Source organism: Monodon monoceros, unplaced genomic scaffold, assembly GCF_005190385.1.
Source record: "Monodon monoceros isolate NGI ecotype Baffin Bay Population unplaced genomic scaffold, NGI_Narwhal_1 Super_Scaffold_21, whole genome shotgun sequence".
NCBI lineage: Eukaryota > Metazoa > Chordata > Mammalia > Artiodactyla > Monodontidae > Monodon > Monodon monoceros.
The window spans coordinates 168861843-168889625 of NW_021703778.1; the positions used below are offsets into that span (position 1 = coordinate 168861843).

Sequence of the window (27783 nt, forward strand, 5' to 3'; positions counted from 1 at the left end):
ACCAAGGAGAGGTACAGAGGCCACTTCTCTTGCTCCATGGCTGGGTACACAGGAAAGCTCTCTGTATCTCCAGGAGAGAGACAGACAGAAAGACGGAGAGAGACAGAGGGAGGGAGGGAGGGAGGGAGGTATGAACAATATAAAGTCACTGATAAAGAGCTATTGCTCAGAACAGAAAACCTTTTTTGTATCCCCTGAAAAGGGAACTTTCAAACCTATCACCCTGAGATTTGATAAATAAAAAATTTTTTTAACATTTTTGGTAAAAATGCCCCCATTAAAACTACAATGAACTGAATTACAGGGCTACAATTTATTAGAGGCACCACAGAATGTTATTACAGTAAGTCAAGACAACTCACTTGACTAACCAAATGTAATTTAAAATGTCCATGCCTTTGGGTAAAGTAGCTGAGAGCTTTCTTTTTGATTAAGCAAAATTATTTTATATTCAGCTTCAGTTGATAAAAAAATTTCCCTCTCTCCTTTTGAGTCCAGAAAAGGTACCATAACTCTTTCGAGCGTTGTTCTACCAAAAGATAAAAATTTAAAAACCAGGCTATTTCCCTACTGGCATCAAAATTTCTTAGGGAAAAGAAGTCATAAAAAAAATTCTTCTGTAAAGTTAGAGTCCACCTTGAAACAGAACCAGGTATAAAATCAAGAAGAGGAAAAGGGCCGATCAAATCGTGCAGGACTGTACCAGGCTCTGCCCAGCTTCCATCTCTGAAGACAAGCCCAAGTGAGAGCCCAGCAGGACAAGTGAGACAATGCAAGTCTACTTCTTTTTCCACAAAAAATATGCTTTGCCTTATATTTCCTTAATTAGATGCTTTACTGATCAATAGTTATGAGATGGATTTCACTCTCGTTTTTATCAGACAAAATACTGTCTCACTTTCTAAGAATAATACCATTTTGTTGGAGCAGTCAATATCTGGATACAAATTTTCAGTGAAAGAACAGTTTAATCAGTGCATAGCTTTTAAGCACTACCTATAAAACAGGCAATTATCAAATTGTTCACTTGGAACCGAAAGCAAGAAATCCAATATATTAACTTAAGTCACCTTTCGATATAAGATGACTTTTGATTACAGTCATATATGAGAGAAGATTTTAGAACTGGGTTTTGAAAACCAGGTCTAACTCCTAACCCAGAGTCCCAAAAGTTGGGGAGCACTTCTATTTGGGGGGGGCAGGAATGGCAGTGAGAGAAGCAGCCCGGGGAAGAGCGAGCTTGAAGGGTCAGCAGGAACGTCACGGAGGTCGAGGAGACAGGGCAGTGGGACAGCCACGGGATCGGACAACTGGTGGCCCAGGGACCCATCAGGGGGTACGTCACTGGTGGGGCAGTGGGAGGGCCTAGACCACAGGGGCTCGAAGAACTCTCAAGCATGGAATATTCTTGGTACATGCTGTGGTTAAAGACAGAAGGGGACAGGACGTTATCTCAAAGGCACAGGGATGTTCTGTAAACCCAAGGGCTAAAGATGGGCAGGAAGGAAAGGATGAGAAAGATGGGGATGGAGAGACGGCACCCAGAGCAATGTCACAGAGCTCTGGGCACGGGCCACCAGGCTCACCTTAGCTGCTGGCCAGGACTCCTTCTCAGAGGGACCGAGGGAGGCAAAGACACAAAGAAACTGAGATGGAGACAACAAGAAATAGAAGAAATTCCTGTCATCTGGTCTGAGTTTTCTCTCAGTAAACTGGGAACGGGTGAGCCTGGGGGCAGCTCAGGGCTGCAGAGACTCTGAAACAACACCCGGGGGATGAGACAGTCAGCGAGGTGTGATAAGGCATCTCTCTGGCCAGGCTACGGTCTGACCTGGCTCAGAGTTAACTGTCACCTGGACACTCCTGCTGATGCTCTGGGGCCCGGGAGCAGAGGCTGAGACAGGATGGTGCGGAGGCTGCAGGTCTGCTATAAAGGGCAGCACAGCCACCTGCTTCATAACAGACACGAGAGAAGAGAGTTTAGATTTAGTCTCAAGCTTCTCAGGCTGGGGAAGACGGTACAGAGAGAACCTCTTTCTAAACACTTAATGAATCTGCTGCAAAAAGAAAAAAACCTGTTTTCCCATCTGCACTTCCAGACACATATAATAAAGTGACATTTTCCAACATAGGTTTTTCTAGATCATTAGCTTTGTCAATTAAGACTCTCTCCTCGGCAAAATGGCCATTGTTTTTTCTAGTCATCTTCTAATTTCTAAAAAAAAAAAAAAAAAAAAAGTTGCAAAACCTGGAAGTAATCTTATATATCCCTGAAAAAAACGTGATGTGGAAAAGTTTCCCCCAATTTTCATAACTACAATTTGATATTACTTTCCAGATCAGAAAGATTTACCTCCCTTCCACTGATTCACTCTGCCAACCCTAAGATGGTTTGATATCCCTCTTCCTTCAAACCTTCAGATGCCCTCCAGTGACCTCTGCGTTTCCAACACAGAAGTCTGCAAAATACCAGCTGGTGCCTGACCTTACACCATATTAAACTGCTCTTGAGTTGATCCATTCATTCATTCACTCGTTTACCCACTCCCTTATTCAACAAATATTACAGAGTGCCCGCTCTCGAGTGAAATGCTGTGCCAGGGAACGGGGAACAAGTAAGCAAGATGGCTCAGGCCCCTGCCCTCCTCCCAGAGCTTCCTGTCTGCTGGGTGGCGGGTACTAGACACAGTTATGGTCGGGATGAGAGCGGCTGAGGGGAAGAGTGCAGAGCAGGGGGAAGTGATCCAGTCCGGCAGGGGGCGGGTGGCAGGTGGATCCAGGGAGGGAGAAGGGACGGGCACAGGGAGCCCTGGGCTCTCCCGCTGAACCTGTCAAACGCAAGGAGCTGATAAACACAGACGGACTCCAGTTCACTGTTCCTGCTACGGGTCAGGCCCCGTGGGGGACAATGAGTAAGACGGGTTCCCTATGCACAACAGTAATGACACCATCGCAGGGCATCCAGGTGGGCAAAACATGACTGTGTTTTGGCACCAGAACACATGCCGTGTGCTGGAATCACAGAGAAGGGGCTGCAGACGTTGTTGGCAACAGAGAGATCAGGCAGTGACTCAGGGAGGAGGGGGCACGTGAGTCAGGCCTCCAGATGGGAAGGGAGAAAGTGCCCCAGACCGTACCAGGAACATCGGTGCAGGAGGAGGAGGGGCTGAGGTGTGCTGGGTGGAAAAGCTCGTGTAGGGAAGCAGCAGGGAAAGGCTGGTGGGCACGCGAGGGCCCTGCAGAGGACGCGGTGCACAGGGCAGCAGCTCTGGAGGGGCCCTATTGGTCAGCTGCCTCACGTGTAAAGGGAAGACAGGGCCCACCCCCTAGGTTTGCTGGCACCTGAGAGGCATCAGTAAGTTAGTAGCCCTCCAGAGGAAGGGACTTAAATTCAGTAGACATTGGTAAATTAATGGAAATGATGAAGAAGGTCTTCTTTAGGGAAAGTAATGTACCAAAGGATGGATCAAAACAGAGAGCAGAGGAAGTGGAGAGTGTGGGGAGGGGGCTGGTGAACCTGATAAAAACATTGGGTCTAAGGTGGCAAGGCCTCGGCCAACCACCAGTGAGAACTGAGTCCCCAAGGAGCAGAATCCTGCCACCAGTCAGGAGATGGAGTGCAGACGCTGGTCCTCCTCCAGTCGAGCCCTCAGATGAGAGCACACACTGACTGCAGCCTGAGAAATACCCTGGAACACAGGACCCGGTGAGGCTGTGCCTGGATTCCTGGATTCCCAATACCACCCATGCGAGAATAAGGGTGCATTGTTTTAAGCCTCTAAAAAACAGACAACTATGGGCCTGGGAGTACTTCTCAAGAAAGTTCACACAAGCACATACATACCTTATCGGTCAGGATGGGCTAGGAGCTGCTGTAGTAACAAGTGTCTTCAGTAAATGTTAGCACCTTTCTGCCTTTTAGGAAAGGGGAAATGAACATATTTACTGGAAAAAAATGAAGAAGATGCACAGGATGGGGAATAAGTGACAGGACAAAGACACGTGGGCATTATGTTACCAAGAGCACAGGTAAAGGGTTGGCCTGGACAAGGAGAGAAAAGTGAAGACAAAAGAGGATGGTGACGGTAAGGGGAAATTCTGAGAAGGACAGAGAAAAGGCACGGAAACTAAAGGTGGACGAAACACCTCAATTCTCTTCCTGTTGGAGGCAGGAGATTATGCTTAGAATGAGGGGCGTTTGGTCTGCTTTACGATCATCATTAGTGTGGTGATACAGTCTCTTGGCCCCTTGGCCCCACTTGTGCTCAGCACTCACTCATCACCTGAAAACTAATACTTTATTTCAATCCTAAATTTACAGCTTTTGGAGACATCCAAGTTCTTTGAAACATATGCTTTGTACTCTGAACAAAGACACTGGCTAGTTAAGATGTGATAAACAGTTGCTTCTACACTGGCAGTCTCAAAGAGGATCAAATCCAATATAGAAACCCATCTGAGTCTCTTTAATTTCCAAAGTTACTTATGAAAATCAGGCAATGTGAAGGCCTCCATAAGGCCCACCTCATAGGCTTATGGATTTATTTTGGTCTCTTCAATTCCATACACCTGCTTTTCATCTGTAAAACAGATGAAAACTGTGATACATAAAGGGAATTGTAAGACATTCTGGACAGGCTCCAACAGCAAGCTCTTTGCTCTTCCAAAGTCCTACAGTCCAGGATGCTGCTGTCTGGGTGCGCTGCATCCAGGCCTCAGTCCAGACCTACGGACACCAAGAGTGGAGCTCAGGAAGCGCCATTTTTAACAAGTTTGCAGGTGACTTATCCTCACTTGAGTTGAATCTAGGAACTGGGTATACTGCCAGCTGCCACCAAGGAGGAGGTAGTGAAGATCTTTGCTATCTGACTAAACCCCTCCCCATGCCTTGCAGGTACATATGCACACACAGATGAATGGTGGCAAAATGCAGTCTGGGAGAAGCTAAATTCCACACTAGGGTTTCTTTCTTTCTCCATCACTAGGGCCCCATCTTTCTCCAGATCTGCCCACTTGAGGTTCTGGGTCATTGAAACTCTGCCAAACAGAATATATAAAACTTTAATTTTCCTCCTTAAACTATTGTATTTTCTAATATTTTCTACTGTACATACGTATGGTTTCTAATTTTAAAATAATTTCACTTAAAATAAAAGAAAAAAGTCAAAAAGGCCGCTGAGAGCAAGGCCAAGGACTCAGCCATATTACTTTTTCCTCTAAAGTAATCTAAAGGTCTCCAACTCCATCCATATTACTTAGATTCTCAGGATCTCTAACACAGTTTTGGACCTGACCTGCAAATAACTGATAATTAAAATTTATTCAACATATATTTATCACGTGCCAAACGTCAGGCTAGGAGCTGGGGAAACAAAACTGAAGAAAGTCTGTTCTCAGCCCTTCAGGGGCTCAAAATGGCCCCATTAAATAGAAATTAGTGAAATTATGCAGGTGACTCATTAATGAACAATTAAACTTCTCAATCTGCTGAGCAGTGAAGATGCAGGTAAATGCGGCGCCGCTGGCTCACATATCACTTTCCTCCCCACGACAGAACCTCCGTGCCCGTCACCCCTGCCTGACTTCCTAGTGCCGAGGGCCACAGTCTCTATGTCAGGAACTCATCAGCCCGCTTCCAGAGGACTGGTCACTGTGTGCAGAAAAGGGTCTGACTGAGGCAGGTGCTGAATGGCATTATCATCCAAATCAACTCTACAGTAACAATAAAATAACAATTAACATTTACTGAGTACCTACTATGTGCCGCGCACATAAAATGTCCTAGGCATTTTACAGTATTAACCAAGTTAAACCTCGCAGGAACCCTGTGAGATAGGTACCACCATCACCCCCATTTTACAGATAAAGAAACTATGCCCCAGAAGAAACGTGCCCCAGGTCACCCAGCTAGGAAGTGGAGGAGTTTCCAAATCCATTCATCTAACTTCAAGTGCTGCCTCTATATAAATATAACACATATAATGGTAAGAAATTTTTTAAAAAGATTATTGGGTGGGCCCACAAAGTGGGCACCCCACGTTTCTGTGAAGATTTGTACTTCACAAAATGCTCTTAAACTTCTCATTCAATCCTCCAGGACCAACATGAGGCAGTGACTGGCGCCTCCAATGCCAGATGTGGAAACTGAGGCTAGGTGACCTGCCATCTCTAGGTTATTTGGAGGCAGGGCTGTGACTCAAACCCAGCTGTTGATTCCAAATTAGCACCTTTCTGGCACACACCATTCACACAAATGCAGAAAAAGGGGAGCTAGTGTGGCCTTAAAATAGCAACATGTGTTTTTACGGATTTTAAAGCAAGATCTAAGCATCTAACCCTAGAACCACTGATCCCCTTGTCAGGGTCAGTTTCAACAGCAGAACAATTACCATCCCACAGCGTATGCTGAACAAGGTGATATTTTCCCCATCTGACCACTCAACAGCCATAAATTCTTATATAAAATTAGATTTTAATATAAGAACACTATGAATGTACCGCACATGACCATTAAACACAGGGACAATTTCTCATAACAACGCTTCTGTCCTTGCCACCCTCTTGAAGAACAGCTGTCCATGTGGTTTAAGGGCACCACTTCTGAAGGTATTCTTTCCTCCTACCGATCCTAAAACATCACAACCTATTTTACTAGGATTTGAATATTTAAGTGGTCAGTTTTGTGAAAGACCTGACAAGTAGGCATACAACTGAACTACAATGGAAAAACTACCAAATTCCCTTCTCTCTGGCAAATGTCTAATCATGACGCTTATATGCAAAGAACCAGATTACAGTCTAATTAAAACAGCACACTTCAGAGTCAATTTATTTTATGAATTGCATCTTTCGTGTGGGCATTTTCATTATGGTTGTAACCTGAAAGTTAAAAAACCACAAGAACAAAAACTCTAAATCAAGTCCTTAATAAGCAAGTTGGAAAGGGAAAAAAGTCTTCACTTTCTGCACGTGCCAGGCCATTTACTTCATGCTTCAAACATTGCCTTCAGACCACCAAACACTGAAACTTTAGCTCTAGATGTTAAAATGCTCCATAGAAAGCTCCTGATAATTAATGTACTGAGTTTAGTTTTAAATAAAAGGCTAGGGGCACAGATGTGGAAGAATCAAGACTTTTCTCAATTTCTTCTCATCCCATGCACGAGTTAAAGAGAGACGGCTCATAGACGTAAATGTGAAAGGTGAAGCAGTAGAACTTCCAGAAGCAGACGTACAAGAACATCTTCACAATCCTGTACCAGACCAAGCCTCCCCACCTCAGCGCTCCCGACATTTCGGGGCCAGGTGATTCTTTGTTGTGGGGAATGTCCTGGGCGCTGCAGGCTTGGCGGCATCCCTGGCCCAGTTGTGAGAGCCAAAAATGTCTCTATCCTCCAAGGGGCAGACCGCCCTTGGTTGAGAGCCCCTGGGTTAGGCAAAGAATTCGTTAAAAGGACACAAAAAAACACCATCTTTAAAAAATAAGACTGATAGATCAGACTTGATTAAAATTAAGAACTTCTATTCATCAAATGATACATTAAGAAAGCAACTAGGCAAGCCACAGTCTGGGAGGAGGTAGTCAAAACATGTCTTATAAACGGCACGTGATCAGAAGGAAATGCCAAATCACAAACAGGCAACGGAGCGGGGCGGGTGGGGGGAAGCTACGGCTTAGCATTTACAGAGTTTCTGTTTAAGGTGATGAAAAAGTTTAGATAGAGGTGATGGTTGCACAACATGACGAGTGTAATTAACGCCACTGAACTGTACGCTTAAAAATGGTCAAAATGGCAAATTTTATGTTACATATATCTTGCCTCAATTTAAAAACTTAATCACATAATATACTACTCCCCCCAAAAATACACACTGGACTTCAAAGATTTACTGCAAAAAAAGTGAAATATATCATAAATCACTTTATACTGACTGTATTTTTAAAGGATAATCTTTCAGCTCTATTGGGTTAAATAAAGTATATTATTATAATTTTGTTTTAAATGAGTAAAAGATTCCAACAGGCACTTCCCTGAAGGAGATACCCAAGTAATTAATAAGCAGGTGAAAACACACTCAGCACCATTAGTCGCTGGGGAATGGAAGTCGGGACTACACGCATGCCCACAGGACGGCCCTGCAGCCCAGGCTGGGAGGAAGCTGAGCCACCAGAATGTTCGAGCACTTCTCCCGCCACCAAATGGGTTTAGTCGCTCAGAAAATGGTTCATCGATATCTACTGAGGTCGGGTGGTCACATATATGACCACCCAATACGCCGGCAAGTCTTCTTCCAAGAACACCCAGAAGAAAGGAATGCACAGGTCCACAAGAAGACATATACAGGGTTACTTACAGCAGCTTCGTTTACAACAGCCAAAAAGTGGGAACAACCAAAATGTCCATCCATAAGAGAATGGATAAATGTGGTTATTCAAACACTGGAAAACTATGCAGCAACAATAAGGGAGTAAACTACCGCTACACCCAGCAACCTGGATGCATCTCACAGAGATTACACTGAGCAAAGGAAGGCAGATGCAAGCGAGTACACGCTGTACAACCCTAATGACAGGAGGCTCGTGAGCAGGCAAGGCTGACCCATGGTGACAGAATCGGAATAGTGGTCACCTCTGGAAAAGGGTGGGTGGACACAGCCTGGGAAAGGAGACTGGGGAGCTTCCTGGGATGGTAAAAATGTTCCATATCTTGACTTTGATTTAGCTACTTAGTATAAAGACTAATCTATACTTAATGCATGTGTGCTCTAGTGTATAAACTAAATCTCCATTTAAAAAGTCAACAGAACATTTCCCAAACTGTTCATCTTTGCCACAGAAGGTACTACTACAGAGAGCTACTAGATGGCCCTGCCTTTTTTTTCTATCATATATTTATTCCATTAATATTGACCATTCTAAATAACTGGCGTTGCAAAGGCCTACTTGTTATATATGATATAATCCATCAATAGATACACACTATGTTTACCTTTTTCCATTACTTGCCATGTGGACAGACTGAAGATAAATCTTATTAAAAAAACCGTTTATAAGTTTGATGTTTGGAAGCGATTATTGACCTTTACTGCCTTTAAAGTGTAGCTCTGTTTTATTGTGATAAACTCAAATCGCTTGTACCTTTCCTGCCTCTAAAGCTCTCTTAGCAGCTTCCCCTAGAATTTTGGTAACTGGCCCTGTACCAACCAGCAAGAGCCTTCTATTGCCATAAACTGTTCTTTGCATGCTTTACTGCCATTTAGCTTTCCCCCACTAGACTGAGGGGAGAGCAGGCCTGAGTTTTGCACCCACAGGGCCGTGACAGGGCCGTGACTGTAGCAGCCACACCGTGGTTCTCTGAACTGGGAGGAACCCTGGCTGGCCAGCCAGCTCCCATCACACCTCATCCACGATTTGCCTCTTCAGGACCCCTGAAGGGCAGTGACAGGTGGCTTCTTTTTTAAAAACATGCATTTGTAAAATTCTCTATTACCTAAAAAAATATGCATTTGTAAAATTCTCTATTACCTAAAAAAGCATGCATTTGTAAAGTTCTCTATTACCTAAAAAAACATGCATTTGTAAAATTCTCTATTACCTAAAAACAGCTTCCCTTCATTTCTCACCTGCCCCACCCTCCTGTAGGGGACACAGGGCAGGTTTCCCTTTTTTAATAAGTGAGGCTGAGAGAGTGTGAGTGACTGGTCCACGGTCACAAAATGAGCTACTGTCAGAGAACAGGGCTCCAGGGCTCTGAGGTCCAGTCACCAGTCCTCCTGCTATGCCCACTGCCTTCCCAGTGATTCCTGCTCAGTCGCATCCTGCTAGTGCGGCCAAGAGCTTTGTGAATCAAGACAGGCTTAGCCTACGTAGGGAGTCTCCTGGGTTTTTCACCAGCCAGAAATTTGACCAGCATGCCTCCTAGGTCTTTTCACCATCCCGACAAAAGTGCTTGGCAGGACAGGCCCAGGAAGAGAGCCTGACACCACCTGCCATCTCTCCGACCACACTGAGAGTCACTCTCTGTTCCTCTGCTAAGGCACCAGGATGAGTGTCTTGCTGAAATTAAGCACCTCCTTTAAATTAAAAAAGAAAAACAGTAGGTGAAGCTGGCTTGGAAAGATTTTTTCTTAATGCAGGTTTGATCTGGTCCACAGCTATGTTCTTATGTGCTTTTCATTCCTAGAGCAGCCTGTCCAGGAAGCTACTGCTACCCACACACTGGAAAGAAAATCCAGAATTGTGTCCAAAAGTGTTGACACCGTGGGTCGGTCACCACCTACTCTCGGCCTCACCCAAGAGTTGTATTTCTTGGTAACTCGTTACCAAGCTCTCGCTGCGCGCCAGCACTCACTGGGCTGGGTGCCCGATCCACGCAGGCCAACCCCTGCCTCTGTGGTGCTTCCGCTTTAGCAGGACTCGTGAGTACACGTCCACCACTTAAAGCATTGTAACTGCTTACGCTGAAATACAAACCAGATTAGTTACTGAGCCGTGGGCACCCCGTAAATGCTTACAGAGTGAGCGACCAGCTCCCTTGGTTACAGGGTGAAGTCAGCATGATACTGGAGATCCGGAAGGTACATTAGACTCAGGTAGGAATCTAAGTTCTTGTGTACCAGTAACTGGGTATGAGTTCAGGTCCTGGAACAGACAGACCAGCAAATAGTCCTCCGTTTTGTCAAACGGGAATCACAGCCAGACCCGGGAGGGTGGTTGTGAGGACTCAGTGTGCTTAATGAGTATCTGGGCACCAAATGAAGTGCTATTGCAGCGCTGGTCCTGCTTTCCCGCCCCCGTGCAGCCTGTCTCTCCACCCTCACTTCCTCTGCCCCGTGCACACCACGCTCCAGCTGCACTGAGTGGCCAGCCTGTGCCCTTTGCCCACTCCCCCCAGTAAAGCCTGGACCTTCCTCAGGGTCAGTTACCTCACCCGCCTCTGAGAAGCCTCTCCTGACTCCCCAGTCTCTCGGCTCTCCCCTCGCCTCTGGGCTAGCGCCCCCTATCCCTCGCTCTTCTCTTACGGGATGAGATTTGGTTTTCCGCTAGACGGAGAGCTCCTTGAGGCCAAACCACGTCTGCAGCCCCAGCACCTACCAGTGCTCTGCACACATCAGTGGTGCTGGGTGACAGGGGCTGACTGCCAGAGAGCAAAGGCCTAGGCGCAGCGGGACTTCTGCGTGATTCTGCAACGTGCGGGTGTGTGTGTGTGTGACATGGACAGAACTGATCCCTGCCAACAGACCTTTCTCGGCTTGGGAATAACACTCCTAAGTCCTCCATACACCCTGGTCCAACACTTCACCCCCTCGAGGAAGCTCCATTTCACATCTACATTAGCAGTAACTGAAACACTGCCCTTGTCACTATGCCGCCCACGTTCAGGTGACGAAGTGCCAGCATTGACACCCAGCAGCTGTATCTAGGTCCCTCTGGTTAGTGTAATGACCTGTTAACAGGAAGCTGCTGTCCTTCTGCTTCTAGAAGCCACAGCCACTCACTGATGAGAAGACCACACAAGAGCAAGGACCTCCAAGCTGATGGTAGCAGTTCTGATGTAAACGCCACCAAATAAAATCTGGCTTATTAATTTTAAATGATTTCACAGCATTTAAGGAAAAAACATGAGGCTGACACAAAGATTTCAGAACTCATTAGAGACAGTCTTGAAATCACTAATATATTTAAATTGAACGCTGCTCGTCTGACAGCTTTTTGTTCAGACGTGCTATTGTGCGTGTGTCACTACGGTTAAGGTTGGGTGAGCACTTCCATTAAAACCTTCACCTTCACGAGCTTATAATTTCACAATAAAGATTTGCTCCAGGCTTGACTTTTGCATACAAAAGATTTCTGCTTGAAATATCTATTCCAAAGTACAAAATAAACCTGTCTGGACTGAAAACTCAGATACAAAGATTACTTTCGGTGCCTTGCATTCAAACAAGTTAGAATAAGCTAGAAATTTAGGATCAAAAGTTTCCTTTCTAAACCATAAAGGTTAGAAATAGAGAAAGGCTGGTAAAGTCAGCTTAGGAAAAAGGTGGGAATAGTAAACTTAAAACCAGTTTATTCCAGAAACCTCAAGGTCATCCTAAACTAACTCTCTCCCAACCTCCTCTCATGCAGTTTGTCAGCAGATGCGGTCAATCCAACCTTCAGATACTTCTCAAATTCCTCAGGCTAACTGGTCTTCTGGCCTCCCTGCCACGAGGTTATCTTTAAGCGAGCAAACAAACCCAGGCCAGCCTGATCACTCTGCTGCCCAGGGCTCCCTATAACATGCAGGGCAGAAACCCCAAAGACTGCTGAAGGCCCTCCCACCCTCCCTCCTTCCTGCACCCTCCATCCCAGCTCCTGGGAACGGGCTTTTCTGTTTCATCCTCCTGCCTTCCACATCCAGTACTGGAACTTTCCTTTTTGACATCACAGAAGTGTGCTCAAATCCAGCTTCTGGTTAATTACATTAACAGAATGCTACATTTTAAAACCACATTTTATTCCCTGATAGCTCGGCTGTGAGACAGGGTGGGAGGTAATTGTGGCAACTGAGGCTCAGAGAGTTTGAGCCACTTGGGCAGGTGGCATAAAGTACAACTACTGAGGCCACAGCCATTTCACCCCATAATGGCCTAAGCTACAGGAATCCCAGGGAGATGCAGGGACCCAGCTTCTGGGAGTTGGTCCCTGCTGCAAACCCCGAAATGACCTCCCTCAAATCCAGCGGCTGTGGCCTTTGCTTGGCCTCGGCTGTCTCCCCTCCTCGGAATGTGTCCTGACGCCCCCCCAACTCCACACCTTTGCTGACAGTAGTTCCCTCCCTCTACCAGACAATTTTGCCTTTCGAGCCCCAACTCAGGTACCACCTGACTGCCCCCCAGGAGCTCAGATGGCAGTCACTGCCTCAGTTTCCCATTTTTGCTCTTCAACGTCTCCTGCCAATTGTTTTCCTCCCATCTCTACTATAAATTTCTACAAGGCAAGGACTCAGTTTACTTCTCTATCTCCTTATAGCACCTACCACTGGCCTGGAGGAGAAGCCAGCATTCAGCAAAACACCATTATTATTAGAAGGTATTTTAAATAGGTAGTTATTTGACTTAAAATTTTTAATGAATACTATTATAATTTTTTCCTGATGAGGCTGAATGTAAATAAAAATAAACACAGTATCCATGATATGTTTTCAATCACTAATATTTAGAACTCACTTTTTCTTGTACACCAAAAGAATAAAATTGATTTGTGAAATGAAAAAATTACCCAAATTGTAACACGTGACAAAGCTCAAGGACTAAAGAACACAGGTGGGCCTAAAAGTAACAGCTCCCCAAAAATATAATTCAAGCTTAAACTGTCAATAACTGTAGGGCATTTTGCTACAGTCATATGTGAGCTGGAGATACCCAGTGATTTCCAGAAGCCCTGGCTAGAGCGGAGTCAGCGGAGGGAGCATGGCAGTGGAGGGCATCAGGAAGCCCTGGCTAGAGCGGAGTCAGCGGAGGGAGCATGGCAGTGGAGGGCATCTGGTGGGAAGTGAAGAAAAGTGGCCCAGAGCACATCTGCAGAAGGCTCTGAACCTGAGCATAAGAGCCTGGTCGTGAACACCGGGTAAGAATGAAAGCACAACAGAAGCCGACAGTGTTGTGAAGTACATTTCACGTCACCTAATCTTTTGGAAAATATAGACGGTATTTTATTTTTTACAGAGAAAAACACAGTAGCCCAAGAGAGTATAAACCAGTTTTATGGACAGCTACTAGATTAAGTCTGCTAAAAGCAGAGGATGTGATAAATCCTCCCCTCACTGTAAGTTTCACATCTGGGAAGACAGAGGAAGCAAGGCCAGGGCCACCGAGCTTTAGGCAGAGTGATGGCATGCTCTGTTAGACTTGCGACAGTCCTCATTTACGTGGCTCCTCTGATGTCCCAACAGGTTTAGGGACATCAGAGGACCTCTGTACAAATTGGAAGAAGTCGCCTGCCTGTTAGGATGCAGCTTTGAGGGGACACAGCTTAGGGAGCGGAGGACAGGTTGGACTTTGGCCATCCACCTCCCACGAGGCCCTGGCCATGCGAGACTCACTTGGAGAGCCGGCAGGCAACCGGCTCCGCACTGAACAAGCTCTGCCCGGGCTCTGTGTGCCAGGCACTGTGCCGGCAACAGTGCCACGGTGGCGCCTGGAGAGCAGGGTCACTCCAGAGGAGAACACGGATAATAAGTCAATACACAAATTTTAAAAAAGCATGCTAACTGTGATGGTGAATTTTATCTGTCAACTTGGCTGGGCCACATGCCCAAATATTTGGTGAAACTTTATTCTGGATGTGTCTGTGAACCTGCTCTTGGATGAGCTTAACATTTAAATTGGTGGACTCTGGGTAAAGCAGACTGCCCTCCCTAATCGCTCTCCTTCTCATCTAGTCAGCTGAAGGCCTGAACAGAACAAAAGCCTGACCTCCCCCAAGCTAGCGGGAAGTCTGCAGCAGAAGGCCTTCGGACTTGAACTAAAACATCAGCTCTTCCCTGGGTCTCCAGCCTGCCGGCCTGGCCTGTAAATTTTGCATTTGCCAGCCTCCATAATCACGTGAGCCAATTCCTTAAAATAAATCTCCTTCTATACACATAAACACATCCTGTTGGTTCTGTTTCTCAGAAGAGTCCTGACTAACACACTAACATAGTGGATAAGGCAGATCTACTTCAGGGTAAGGGAAAGCCTCACTCAAACTGCAACATTTTAGCTGAAACCAGAAGACTGAGAAGGAGGCAGCCATGCACAGAACTGGGGGAAGGCACTGCAGAAAGGGAGCAGATGGGGCCAGAGAGGCTGGGCGAGACCAACGAACTGATCACAGCCAGGGGGAGCAGGCTGCAGTGACGGGGAGGAAGGGGTACCCAAGGAGTCACCTGAAGTGGGAGGAGAGGCCATCTCAGCAGCCCAGCCCTTTGAGTTTTTCCAAGTGTGATGGTAAACCAGCAGCATGATATAATTTATGTTACGAAAAGATCTCTCTAGTTCTGCACACAGACCCAGACAGGAGGGTTAAGAGTGGAGAGACCCTCTGGAAGGCAGGACAGTGGCCTGGACTGGGTGTCCATCATCACTGGAAGGAAAATGAATTCCAAAGTAAGAGAAACGACAGTAAGAAAGCCACTGGCCATTTTAAACAAGTCAGAATTGCTCCAGACCAAAAATAAAGCAAACAAACAAAAATAACTGACTTGAATATTGAAAAAACTTGTACATGTGACCATAGTCATTGCTGGTGATCTCCTACAAACCACGAAAAATTAGAAAGCTATCTGAACACAGAAAACAGGCAAGCATCCCCATAGAACAGAAGAGAATTAAGCTAGGGAACACAGAAGACAAGTCTGCTCCTGACCCCCTGCAGGTTCCAGAAGAGCCACAAAACAGATGACTGAGTGACAGGTGGCCTGAGTTCTGGGACTCTCGGGGGGCTGGGAGGGTTGCAGCCTGCAGAGAGCACAGGCTCTAGGGTCTAAGCCAAACCTGAGATCACCCGTGAGGCCCGGCAGGTCTGCCCTTCAGTAGGAAAGAGGAATCACACCTCTCACTGGATGTTGACAGGAGGAAATGAACTAAGGCACAGTGTCTGACAGTTTTATTAAATGCTACTTGCTGCTGTTTCAGCTACTGGCTGGTGGCTTTATTCACCCAACAAACCGCGACTGAGCCCTTGCTAGGTGTTAGGCACCTTCCAGCTGAGGATAAAACACAGTCCCTGCCCCCAGTGTGCTGACATTCTGGTTGGGAAGACAGACAAATGAATGAAGAAATACACATATGCTGTCAGGTACTAATGTGCTTTGAGGAAAAAATAGGCCAAAGGCAAGGTCAGAGAGCAGCGGGGGCCCGTCTCTGAGATCACCTTCTCCAGCCACCACTGCTCCCATTTAAAAATGAAAAAACCAAAAGAAGTCCTCCTCAACTTCTCAGCTGGAAGGACTCTTCCTTCTCTTTCAATCTATGCCCTCAAATATCACTTTTTACTGAATTAATTTTACATGCCCAGCAAGCAAGCTTCTGACTAACTTGGTAAACTGTCGATTCCAAGCAGGTGCACCTTGCAGAGAGGTGTCTGCTGAACGAATGCCTCAGCCGGGAGTGGGGGGGGGGCCGGGGGGGGGGTAGACGGGGAGGGGAGGAGTCGTGGCAGAAGGCGAAATCTACTCCTTTGCTCTCAAGTCAGGAAACGACTCAGATGAACGTTCCAGGGAGGCATGCTTTGCCTCCGTACAAGGGCTGGTCCTCTAAGCAGTCCTCACGCTGGGAAGGGCTGCCTTGTCAGATCAGGCCCTGAGCAGGGACCGTGTTCTAGCAGAGGCCAGAGGTCGGCCCGGGAGAGGGTGTGGCTGACCCACTGAGTCTGCAGGGCTGGCGTCTGTATGCTGAGCCCCGCAGAGATGCCTCTTCTCCACTCCCACACAGCCTGGCTGGCGGGCACCCATGTCTCCTTTCTACAGATAAGGGAACTCAGACTCCAACTTAACCTGACCAGATTTACCTAGCGGGCGACAAGCTCAGACTCGGACGGACTATTCTTTCTTCTACAGGACACCGACTCCTCCGAAAACTGGCAAGCTGGGTGCAGAATGGATGGCTAGGCAGAGTCGGAAGAAGCTGCTATTAACAAGACTATTTAAAAACTATTATATTGCATGGGCAATTTTTTGGATAATCTGCCCAGCAGAAACACGCTGCTAAAATGAGTTTCCATAACGGTAAAAGATGTGATCCACCTGATCTAACCCCCCAGGGCTAGAATGAAGCACTAAATACTCAAATCAGAGCGCCTCTGCAAATGCAGGAAGCACAGAGCCCGATGAATACCAACAGCAAGGCCCCACCTACGCTCGGGCTCTCAATTCCAAGGAAGTCAGGCGGAGTGGACTGCGGTTGTGTCTAATCCACAGCACCTTATGGAATAAGGGCAACAGAACACAGGCGCCTATGTTCCCTGCCTGTGAACACTCACTAACCTACCGATTCTGTTAAAGCGATCGTCCTCACCATCTCACTCCATGCAGGTCTACACACTCCCTCAAGCTCACTGGAGGGTGAGCTCAATCCACTCTTCCGCTTGGTACTAAAATGCAGAGGGGGTGGACAGTCCCAGCTGTGCCTCCACATCCAGCTGCCGAGAGGTCCCGGCCCAACCCAAGTAAAAAGGATGTATTAATAATATAATCCCTGATGTTATGGAGGTTCCTCTACTGCCTCTAATTCCTTTTCATGCTTCTACTGTAAATGCTTTTCTCCCTGAGAGAAGGCGAGAAGGATACGCAGAGTGGCCATGGGAAGGTTGCAGCCTAAGCCAGAATTTCTTAGGTCATAAGCAATTATGAAAGCAGTACAGCTCTGCAGGGAAGGAACGGAATTTGCATGTCAACGTCAACCAGCACGAGTGGCTGCCAATGTGTCTGCTCACTCAGGAGAGTGTTCTCGTAAGGGCGCTTGTCAGAGGTCTCAAAAAACAGAAGCAGGCTCTCGTCTTATCACACACACTCAAAACAAAACAAAACAAAAATAAAACCAGAATTCCTATCCCAGAGAACAGGGAATGTAATCACCAGATACAGACCTTAGGGGGCTGGGAAAAAAAGCAGGTTTCAAGAAAAAACAATTTTGAAGCTTTTGTTTTTAAACTTGTATTTTCAAAAAAGTTCTACTGATCAGACTTGTGGGAAAGACCCAGGACTGGTAAAGCGGGGGCCAGAAGGGGAGAGAAGGAATTGTAGAGAAGATGGGTCTGTGGAGACAAGGGAAGTGGGAAAAACAGCCTCTAGGGTCGGGAGGATCTGGGCTTCAATCCTGACTCGCCACTCGGCCCATTTCCTCACCTGTGAAACGGGGTGATGCCCCGAAGACTTGGGCCCTAGGACTGGAGGTTTCTGCTGAATCTAATTTGGTTAATTCTGTCTCAGATTCTCATGGGAAGGCAGTAGTTCCTGGAATAAAAGGCAAGAAAGCTCTCACAGTGCTGGACACATAGCCAGCATTGCCATGAATGATTACCCTTGTAATGGCTTTGTTGGACTTCTGTTCCCAACTCTGATCAGCAAAGTTGGAAGCTTTTCTCAAGGGGCCCAGGTGACAAGCCGAGTAAGGGCAGGAAGGCTGTCGTTCACAGGAGGACTGCCAGACAGAAGAGCCAGCAGGCCAGCCAAGGGCAGGAGACAGGAGTGCCCTAGCAACCACGGCAGCCCGGAGATCTGGGAATCTTACCTGGAAAACTTCTACAGGAGGACACAGAGCATGGGGCTGCCCGGCCTCCCCGCTTGTACAGACACCACAAAACGGTGACCTTCCTTAATAACTGCCAAGAAGGAATATGTGCCACCAACTGGATGCAGGTATGGCTTCCCCCATTTAGAACCAGGAATACAGAGAAAGAGCATTTCGTTTCTTGACTCCCTCAAAGGCTGCTGAAACAAAAACTGGAAAAAACAAAGAACACTAGATTCCCAGCAGGTGAAGTCTGTATCTATTTGAATTGCTATAACATTATACAAAACAAGCAAACTGTTAAAACCACAAATTAGATGTTTTTAAATGTCATATCTGCAGCCTGTATTTATAAAAATGGTGAAAATTAGATACACGTTTAGAATGAATAATCTACAAAGTCAGAAACCTTAAATAAAGACATGAAAAGGACAACACTCATACACATTTAACACAAATTAGTAATGCACAAGGTCAGCTATCAGGAAAAAGCAAGGACACAGGTCAGTGCATCTCAGCAAGACAGCCAGAGGCTCTACAAAGATCACCAAGTCGCTGGAAACTCTCCAGAGAACATGCAAGCCTGGAGTGATTTTCCTAAGTTCCAGTGTTTCCACTTTTTTATAACATTAAAAGTCAAGTTGGTAAGGATAAAAAAAAAGAAAGAGAGAGAGAGAGAGAGAGCGCTTCCTCAGCTTCATCCCAGCGTGGGGGAAAGCCAGCAGCCTACGGCGTCCTCCGCGTGTGCCCTCTCCCACCTCTGCACAGAGTGAGACTGAGGCTGGACGGGGGTCCCTCCAGGAGCTGGAAGGAACCCCAGCAGGTGCCCTGTGCAGGCCCAGGGGATGGCACAGCTTTCTGCAAAATAAGAGCCCAAGAGAGATTTTGAACAAGACTGCCCTGCCCTTAAAACCAGACCACTTCTGGGCTTCCCTAGTGGCGCAGTGGTTAGGAATCTGCCTATAAATTCAGGGGACACGGGTTCGAACCCTGGTCCAGGAAGATCCCAAGTGCCGCGGAGCAACTAAGCCCGTGTGCCACAACTACTGAGCCTGCGCTCTAGAGCCCACGAGCCACAACTACTGAGCCCGTGAGCCACACTACTGGAGCCTGCGCGCCGAGAGCCCATGCTCCACAACAAGAGGAGCCGCCGCAGTGAGAAGGCCGCGCACCGCAACGAAGAGCAGCCCCCGCTCGCCGCAACTAGAGAAAGCCCGCGCACAGCAATGAAGACCCGACGCAGCCAAAATTAAAATAAATAAAAACAAATAAATTTATTGAAAAAAAAAAAACTAGACCACTTCTTTGCCCCAAAAGTAAGACCAGAAAGAGCCGTAGAGAAAGACTGTGACCTGCCGACCCCAGTCTGGGAGGGCTCGGGTCCGGCCGGCCTGCTCTGACCTGGGCACCCCACATCTCCCACTGCTCCTCTGCAAAGGGAGGATGGACACTGCCTCCCTCACAGGGTGACTGGCAGGACTAAAGCCCTGAGGAGAGAGCCCAGGGAGGGTCACACCGATGGGGCAGCTCTGTCCCCACGAAGCATCTTCTGTTAGTGACCTCAGGTCCATACAACAAGCTCAGGAGCCACTCCCACCTCCCGGTCCGGCCAGTGCTCCAGGGTACCCGGCACAGAACACGACTCACAGGATGGGAAGAGGCCCCTCGGACTTCGGGCACAGCTTGGAATCAGAGGGCTTCATTCTCTCCCCATCACATCCTGCACCTCCAACCAGTGCCCTCACCACAGAACCCACGTTTACCTCGATACCCCCAGCCACTGAAGCGCCTTCTCTCATCCCCACCCTCGCCTCTGACTCACCTCCTCGGTGTCCCATACCCCCCACCCTGCGTCAGGAGTCGTGACATCGTCAGGAATTTGGCTGAGAACAAGAGCGTTACGTACGGAACACACGTGCCTCCGGAAGGGAACTTACGTGGGAACGAGGGCAGGAGCAGGGTATCCAGGAGGTGGTGCTCACGGCCAGGCTTTCAACTTTGTATTATGTTTACAACTTTTTCCTAAGTTGAAAAAATTATTTCAAAATAAAAAGTTCAAAAACACCTCTTTGTACCCCCAGGGACATTAGTCCCGGTCCCCAGGTGTGGTGCCTCACGCTTGAGATCCTCAATAAACAGTGGTTGAATGAACAATCAGGAGGATACAGTGGGCTAAAAACAAAAAGAAAGGGGAGTGAATCCAAGGTCAGGAGGAGAAGGTGGGTTGGTTTATCTGGAAGGAAGACCCTTACACAGGTTTCTAGGCGGAGGGGAAGGGCCAACGGAGGGAGAAGCCGGCTACCGAGAGCCCTCCAAGCTCCCCATGGCCTCAGGGATGACGTGGAGTAAACCTGCACATAAACCGGGGGTGCCCGCCACCACCTCAGCCACCAGCGGAAGTCAAGTTCCATGAACGCAAGTGCACATCCTCCGTTGCGGGGCTCTCGGGTACGCGCACCCACACGTGTCTAGGACAGCATCTGACGCCCACATACATCACCTGCATGTGTCAAGGCGCTGGATCTTTAAAGTATGCTGAGGCCCAGGGGCTTTACTCAAATCTGATGTTATTCCTGTAGGCCTCATGCATGATCAGATCTTCTCTATGAGCTTCAGGAAAACAGAGGTAAAACTATCTCCAGCAAAAATTCACGTCTGTGCTCTTCTCCTGTGGCTCCATCAGGGACAAGGAGAGCAGCGAGAAATGGGACAGCAACTGACGTTCAGCCACAACTGCCACGGGATGCCGAGAACCAGAAGTGGCACCTTCCTTGGCCTCTGGGCAGGCCCTGTTCGCAGCAAGCTGTGAGTCTGGCTGCGCGGGTCTCCTGCCACCACGGGCCTGGCCAGGTGGGAGAAGCTGCCTGTCCGGCCAACTTAACACAGCCTCCCCCCGTCCTGCAGCATTAGGCAGGAAAGGCGGAAGCCTTGAAATAAAATTCACAGCACTTAACACACACAGGCGTTCTCCATCAGCCCTTCCCCTGTACCTCTCAGATTCGATCAGCGCAAAAAGAGGAGATCCAAGTAAGGTGGGATAAATCACTTAAACGATGAGATCAATGGGAAAATAGTAATTTTATAGATATGCCTCTATGCTGTTCAACCCCGTACACTTGAATTTACTTAAAAGAGCATCACATTCAAGCTCAACAGCACAGGAAAATGTGCTCATCCCAAGAGAGCTCTTAACCTTGGGACAGCTGGCGCTCCACATCGCAGTGCCCAGCCCACTACATGGGATTGTCAACTAGACTAACAGCTCATTCACAGGATCTGCTCATTTCTTTTCCATTGACACGGGTGAGAAATATTTGGACTATCATTCATCTACGTTAAGATATGATTTTCTTCATTTTCTCACAATCACACCACTTCAAAGTTGGGTTTAAGCCAAATCCTACTTTTTTTCCCCACTGATTTCTATCACAAAACTAGTCATATATTTCCATGCAACAGTCCCAACTTGGAGCTGAACTTTGGAATGTCCTGGTCTGTCAGGTGTACTTTTATAGGTTAAAGCTCTGCAGCAGTTTTAAGGGCCAAGTTCTGCCTCTACTATTAATCCTCTCTTCTTCCCTCGCGCCCCCCTTCACAAACTGACAGGAAGAAATTCTACCACCATTCAGGTTCTCAATCCCCACAAGCCTTTTCCAGCGTTTGGCTGAGCCACAATTTCTAAATTCAGCTTCCTGAGTTTGGGTGCTGACATTTCTCAACCATGAAACTGCAGCAGAACGTTTCACCAGCAGGTGTGAGATCTTAACTGCAGGTATGCACAAAAAATTCCCTGAGTTTGAGGCTTCTGGCTACATACTATCGTCTGTTAGATACCTAAAGGACACACTGTATACTGCACATCTCAAGAAGAATACAATGCAGGTACAATGTAAAAACCTTAAAGAACCGTGAAGCCCAAGCGCTACTGCACAGAAGAGGACGAGCAGAGTCCTGGAAAGACTTTTAAACCAACTCTGTGAAGCAAACTAAAGACAGAAAGTAACCTGGACTACCAAGCGGCCGCACTCAAAAGCCTTTGACCAAGAAAATATGCCGGGAGGAAATTATTTTCCTAGCTTAGGCAACAACAAGGGGGCGGGGGCGGGGGGGAGGGGGGGCGGAGGGGGGAGGGGAGAGGGGGGGTGGGGAAGGGGGAGGGGGGAGGGGGAGGGGGGATGGGGGGAGGGGGGAGGGGGGAGAGATGGAGGGGGAGGGGAGGGGAGGGGGAGGGGGATGGGAGAGGGGAGGGGGAGGGGGAGGGGGGAGAGGGAGAGGGGAGAGGAGGAGAGGGGGAGTGGAGAGGGAGAGGGAGAGGAGAGGGAGGGGAGAGGGAAGAGGGAGAGGTTAGAGAAGGTGTTCTTAAACATTCAGAAGCAAATGCAGAGAATTTACTAGAGGATTTATAATTGTTAGTATTAGTGCCAGTTTTCTTTTAGAATAAACATCCTGAAGGCTGACGCAAGATGACTATGAACACGTCTCTGTGCTCCTCTCCCAGGGACTTGGGATCGCCACCACACAGGGACCATCCGTGCTTGCGTCACACTGCTGGTGACCCCAGGAGACAGTGGCCGGGCCGGGGCTGGCAGACCTTCAGGCCAGCAGCCAGCTCAGGAGAAAAAGAATGAGTTTCGGCTCAGAGCAGAGTTTGGTCTGCATCCCCAGAAAAACGACTTTAAATTGGAAGTCATAACAAAACCTGCAAATCAGGTTCTAGAATTTGAGCCCCCAAATGGTACGCCAGGGTTTGTGATTATAGCACACATACACGTCTCTGGGAAGAGGGTTCCCAAGACCCTGAAAAAGGTTAAGAGCTACAATGCAAAAAAAAAAAAAAAAGAAAAAATCAAACTGAGGGCAGGTCGCTGTACTGAAAATGTTAAACATGAACTGCTGTAATCCTACCACTCTCCCGAGTGATAATGCATTGCTGAAGTGATCTGCCTACTAAAAGGGAGAAAAAGCCCAACATCCAAGCCTGGAAAAGCATAGGTGTATGGTTTGGTACTGAAGTGAGAAAACATGACACATAAAATAACAGCAGTACCGTGTTAACATTCATGTTTACTCTCAATTGTTACTGAAGACTTCTATAAGCAGTGGGAACATCCTGAAACCAGAAGAACAGCTAGACTCAAAATATGATTTTTAAAAAGATAACTCTTGCTTAAATCCATTTTTCTTTGTCATGAATTCTTATGCAAAAACCTTCTCCTCTATAGCCTAGACCCCCTGGTTGTCTCAGCAGTACGTCTCATTCTGGGCTGCCTTGAGGTCCTATTCCATCAGCCACAGAAACCAAATCATCGATTAAGAAATTTTCTGCCAAAGCTCATTCTGATGTATTTTCAATGTGCAATCATCTCTTCTGCTGCCTATTTTTACTAACGTTAAGTGACTGTCACATTTTCTTTTACTGAAAAAGAACCACCCTTAGACTGGCCACATTGTGGGGCTCATGGCATTTACTCCACATAAAGCCACGCTTCTCCCGCTGGAATGTGGGTTCCAGGGATGCACAGCGGCAGGTAGGGTCATGGGAGAAATTGGGCTGTTTTCCTACAGTGCCAGTCTGACCTGATAGTAAGTCATTTCACATGATTGTTAAACCACAGCAAACAAACAACTGCACAAATTTTTAATATTTAAAAACATGAGATAAAAAACCAATGACAGTAACAACAAAAGCATGAGATATCGAAGCAATCTGAGTTTGTGAAGAGTCACTTGGGTCTAGGCCCTAGTCTTGCAGGAATAGTCTTCACTATCCGTGGCCAACAGGAGTTTTTAGTAGGAAAGTTAAGAAATACTACCATAAGGTACTGCAGGGACAGGGGAGATGCAACTTAAAACAATTAACACAAAACAACCAAACGGCACGGCCTGAAGGATCAAAACACAAAACAGTAACAGAAATGGAGCATTTCTATGACAAGTACTGCTGTACTGAGGGCCTCACGCAGATCAACTCATTTCGTCCACTCAGCAACCCTGGGAGACAGGTGCTGTATTATCTCATTTTGCAGAAAAGGAAACAGAAGCACAGAGACCTGGCAAAAATGATGCTGTGGGGATTTGAACCCTAGCAGGCCAGCTCCAGAGCCCACCCTCTCCACTACCATGCCGCCCTGGCTCGGGTGGCTTCAACCGTGACCTCCTTGGTGTTTCCTCATGCCACAGGCATTGCAGCCCGGCACTGTGCTGGGGGCTGTGATGAACAGCCCAACTTGGGCTGACAGCAGTTACACTGAAAAATGGGTCTTCTACCTAACAGATCAGGAGACAAACAGAGGGGTAGGGTAAAGCAACAAATGCCAAATTATATTTAATTTAATAGTAGATACATTTATTAGGATTTCAACTCAGGTTTGTCTGACTACAAAGTGCAGGCTCTTTCTGTGCGGCCTCTCTCTCTTGGGCAGATTATCCCACTGCTGCTTCGACCCTTCCTGAAACCACCCTCAGTCAGGGCTGCCCCGTTCGGGGCACATGGTCCTTCCCCTCCCATCAGTTAAAGGCCCCCTTCCTGACTGAACTCTCACCAGCTTATGTGGAGAAATGATGATAGCCCACCACATAAAGTTCATTTTCAAAACGCAATTTCAAGGATCTCGACTCGACTCCTTGGTCCAAGTCTGTGTTTGTAAAGAGTAATCTGAATTTTATACTTAGATTTTTTCAATCTTTGTTCCCCTGTACTTACATCCTTAACAAGTCAAACATCTCCAAACCTATAGTCTTAAATTTGTAAGTTTTTAAAAAGAAGTGATGTTTGTTAAATGACAGCAAGCAGAAAAGCACTTTAAAATATATTCTCCTAGCTACAGCAGGCAGCTAAAGCCGGGGGGATCTGAAACTGGCCCACGAAGACTTTCTGACATATGGAGACAGTGACCAGCAACCAATGCCAGTCAGGCCCTAGGCATCCAATCACTAGAAGGGATTGATGGTGATTTCTGGAATCACATAGGTATTTGAGGTGCTCTGTCCTCTATATATAAATACAAAGCAGGGGGTCTCGGCCTTAGCACTATTGACATTTTGGGCTGGACAATTCCTTGTTTGGGGGCTGCCCTGCACATCATGAGAAGTTCAGCAGCAACCCCAGCCTGGATGCCAGTGGCACTCCCCCCTCTCCCCAAACCTAACAATCAAAACTGTCTCCAACTGTTACCAAATACTCTCTCAAGGGCAAATACCCTCTCAACCGCCCAGCTGAGATGCACTGATGTAACACAGAAGAAGCTATTACATGGTCACAGACACACCTTGCTTTCTCTTCGGTTTGATGCTTTTGACAGTCAAGAAAAGTACAGTTTGATTGCATCTTTAAATCATTTTTAAAATTTATGATTCTGCATATATATTTTTTTCTTTTTACCTTTTGAACCCCTTCACCCATTTTTAAAATCACGACCATTATTTTCAAATACTCAAGATTGGCTTAATTATGCAAAAAAGCCAACATTTGATTGTCTGATAATTCCACATTTGGATATACCTTGTTTCACATTTATTAATCAAAGTTTTCAATAAAAAGGAAGAATAAATAAAGGAATACTAAAAAGGAATAACGGATAGATTCATTAATGCTTTAAGACTGTGGTTGTTTTTTTAAAAAGGATATTCGGATTCATTATAAGTTATCCAAATTGTTCTTGTTAGTCATGTGAGAATTTTATTACTCTTAGAAAAACTTCTGAATTAAAGTTTATTTTTAGAATGTTCTCTAGTTCCTGAGATGTTCACAATAATACTATTTACTACACAGACTGTGGTATAATTCAGTCACCTAAACATCATCTAAAGGGGTTTATTTCAGAGGGTTATTAAGAGACCTGGCATGAGACAGTTCCATCAAAATGAACAGAGTATTTTAGTGACTCACGGTCATTTAAAATCCCATTGAACCTTGAAGCAAAACTGCACTACTTTGTTAATACTGAAATAAACAGACCAGTGAATGTAATGAAAATCCAAAGATCACGCCAAGCCAGCTGTCGGGAGACTCGGCATCGTTCCAGAACCCTCGACCTGACCACAGAGGCAGTTCCTCTCAGGGTAGGCCACCAGCCTTCGCCATCTCACAGCCCCGATTTGAGAAACACATTCGTGAAAAGAGCTGGTTTCCAGTTTGTTGCCTAACAATAGGAAATGACAAAGGCTTAGACCTGCTAGGGTCAGCTTCGCTTTTATTAGTCATTGAAGAAACACAATTAAGAACCAGGAACAGGGCTTCCCTGGTGGCGCAGTGGTTGAGAGTCCGCCTGCCGATGCAGGGTACACGGGTTTGTGCCCCGGTTCGGGAAGATCCCACATGCCGCGGAGCAGCTGGGCCCGTGAGCCACGGCCACTGAGCCTGCGCGTCCAGAGCCTGTGCTCCACCACGGGAGAGGCCACAACAGTGAGAGGCCCGCGTACCGCAAAAAAAAAAACAAAAAAAACACTAGGAATAAAAGTACAACCCTTTCAGGTCACAAAGAGCCACGTCACACTTTAGACTGCAGGATTGTAGGTGCAAACTAACCGAATAATCAGAGTTTTGGCCTGGCTCCATCAATATTTTTCAAACCAAGCACACTCAAAATAAATGCTATATACATATTATATGATAATTCTTAAAGGCTTCCTGAAGTTTAAAGTTTAGAAAAGCAGCGATTTCTACTTGAAGACAAGAGTCATAGTTTTTTATGTATCTGAAGTATTTGATACAGGGGAGGATATAATTGAGTGTGACATTCTTGTGCAGTAGGCATGCTGTAAGGTTAAATGATGAACACCCAAACATTATTTCCTGTAGCAATGAAAACAGAGCAGAGACAGACCAGCTAAGGAACAACCAAATCAAGCGTAATCCAGGTTATCCAATTACCCAAAGAAAAGGGAAAGGGAGCAGCTCACTTTCCCACTTGCCACCTATTAGGTACAGCAGCCCAGGAGCTGATTCGTGGGCATATGAGAAAGGGGCAAGTCAAGAGGCAGAGACACTCGCCCTTTCTTAGCTCCCAAGGGAACCCTGACACTGGCCCTCAGCTGTCTGAGTGCTGTTCAGCTGGAAAGGAAAGAGAACGCTGGCTGAACTGCCAAAACACAGCAAGGAGCAATCAGGTGTAATTCAAATGTTCATGACCTTATAGAGATTTCCATATGACACGTCTACTTAGAACTAATCAAAATTAATATAATACACAGTACACTTTGCAAAACATAAAGAAATCAATTGTCAATATTTTACTACTAATATACGTATGAAGAACCCACAAATGGACTTTCATTTCCTTGGAAAATTTAGACATGGGGCATATCTTTTTGTACTAGATAGATTGTAGAGCTTCTAAAAGTCCATGGTTGTCTTTCGTTTTCAGAAAATGTAGTGACTTTCATAACTTAGGAGCAACCGCTGCTTGTTTTAACACTGGGCACTGAGGAAGTCAGATGTATTCCAACCACATTTCAGTGACATTTCTGTAAAAACAGAAACAAGGCACTCGATGCCTTTTGCCTTAAAAAGCAAAATGTTTAGGTGCAACA

General features: G+C 46.6%; 1 protein-coding gene across 2 annotated transcripts in view; it reads right to left on the bottom strand.

Annotated features, from left to right (window-relative positions):
* Positions 1-27783, bottom strand: part of SETD3 (SET domain containing 3, actin histidine methyltransferase) — a 69826-nt gene that overhangs the window by 21790 nt on the left and 20253 nt on the right. The gene's annotated exons all lie outside the window — the stretch shown is intronic.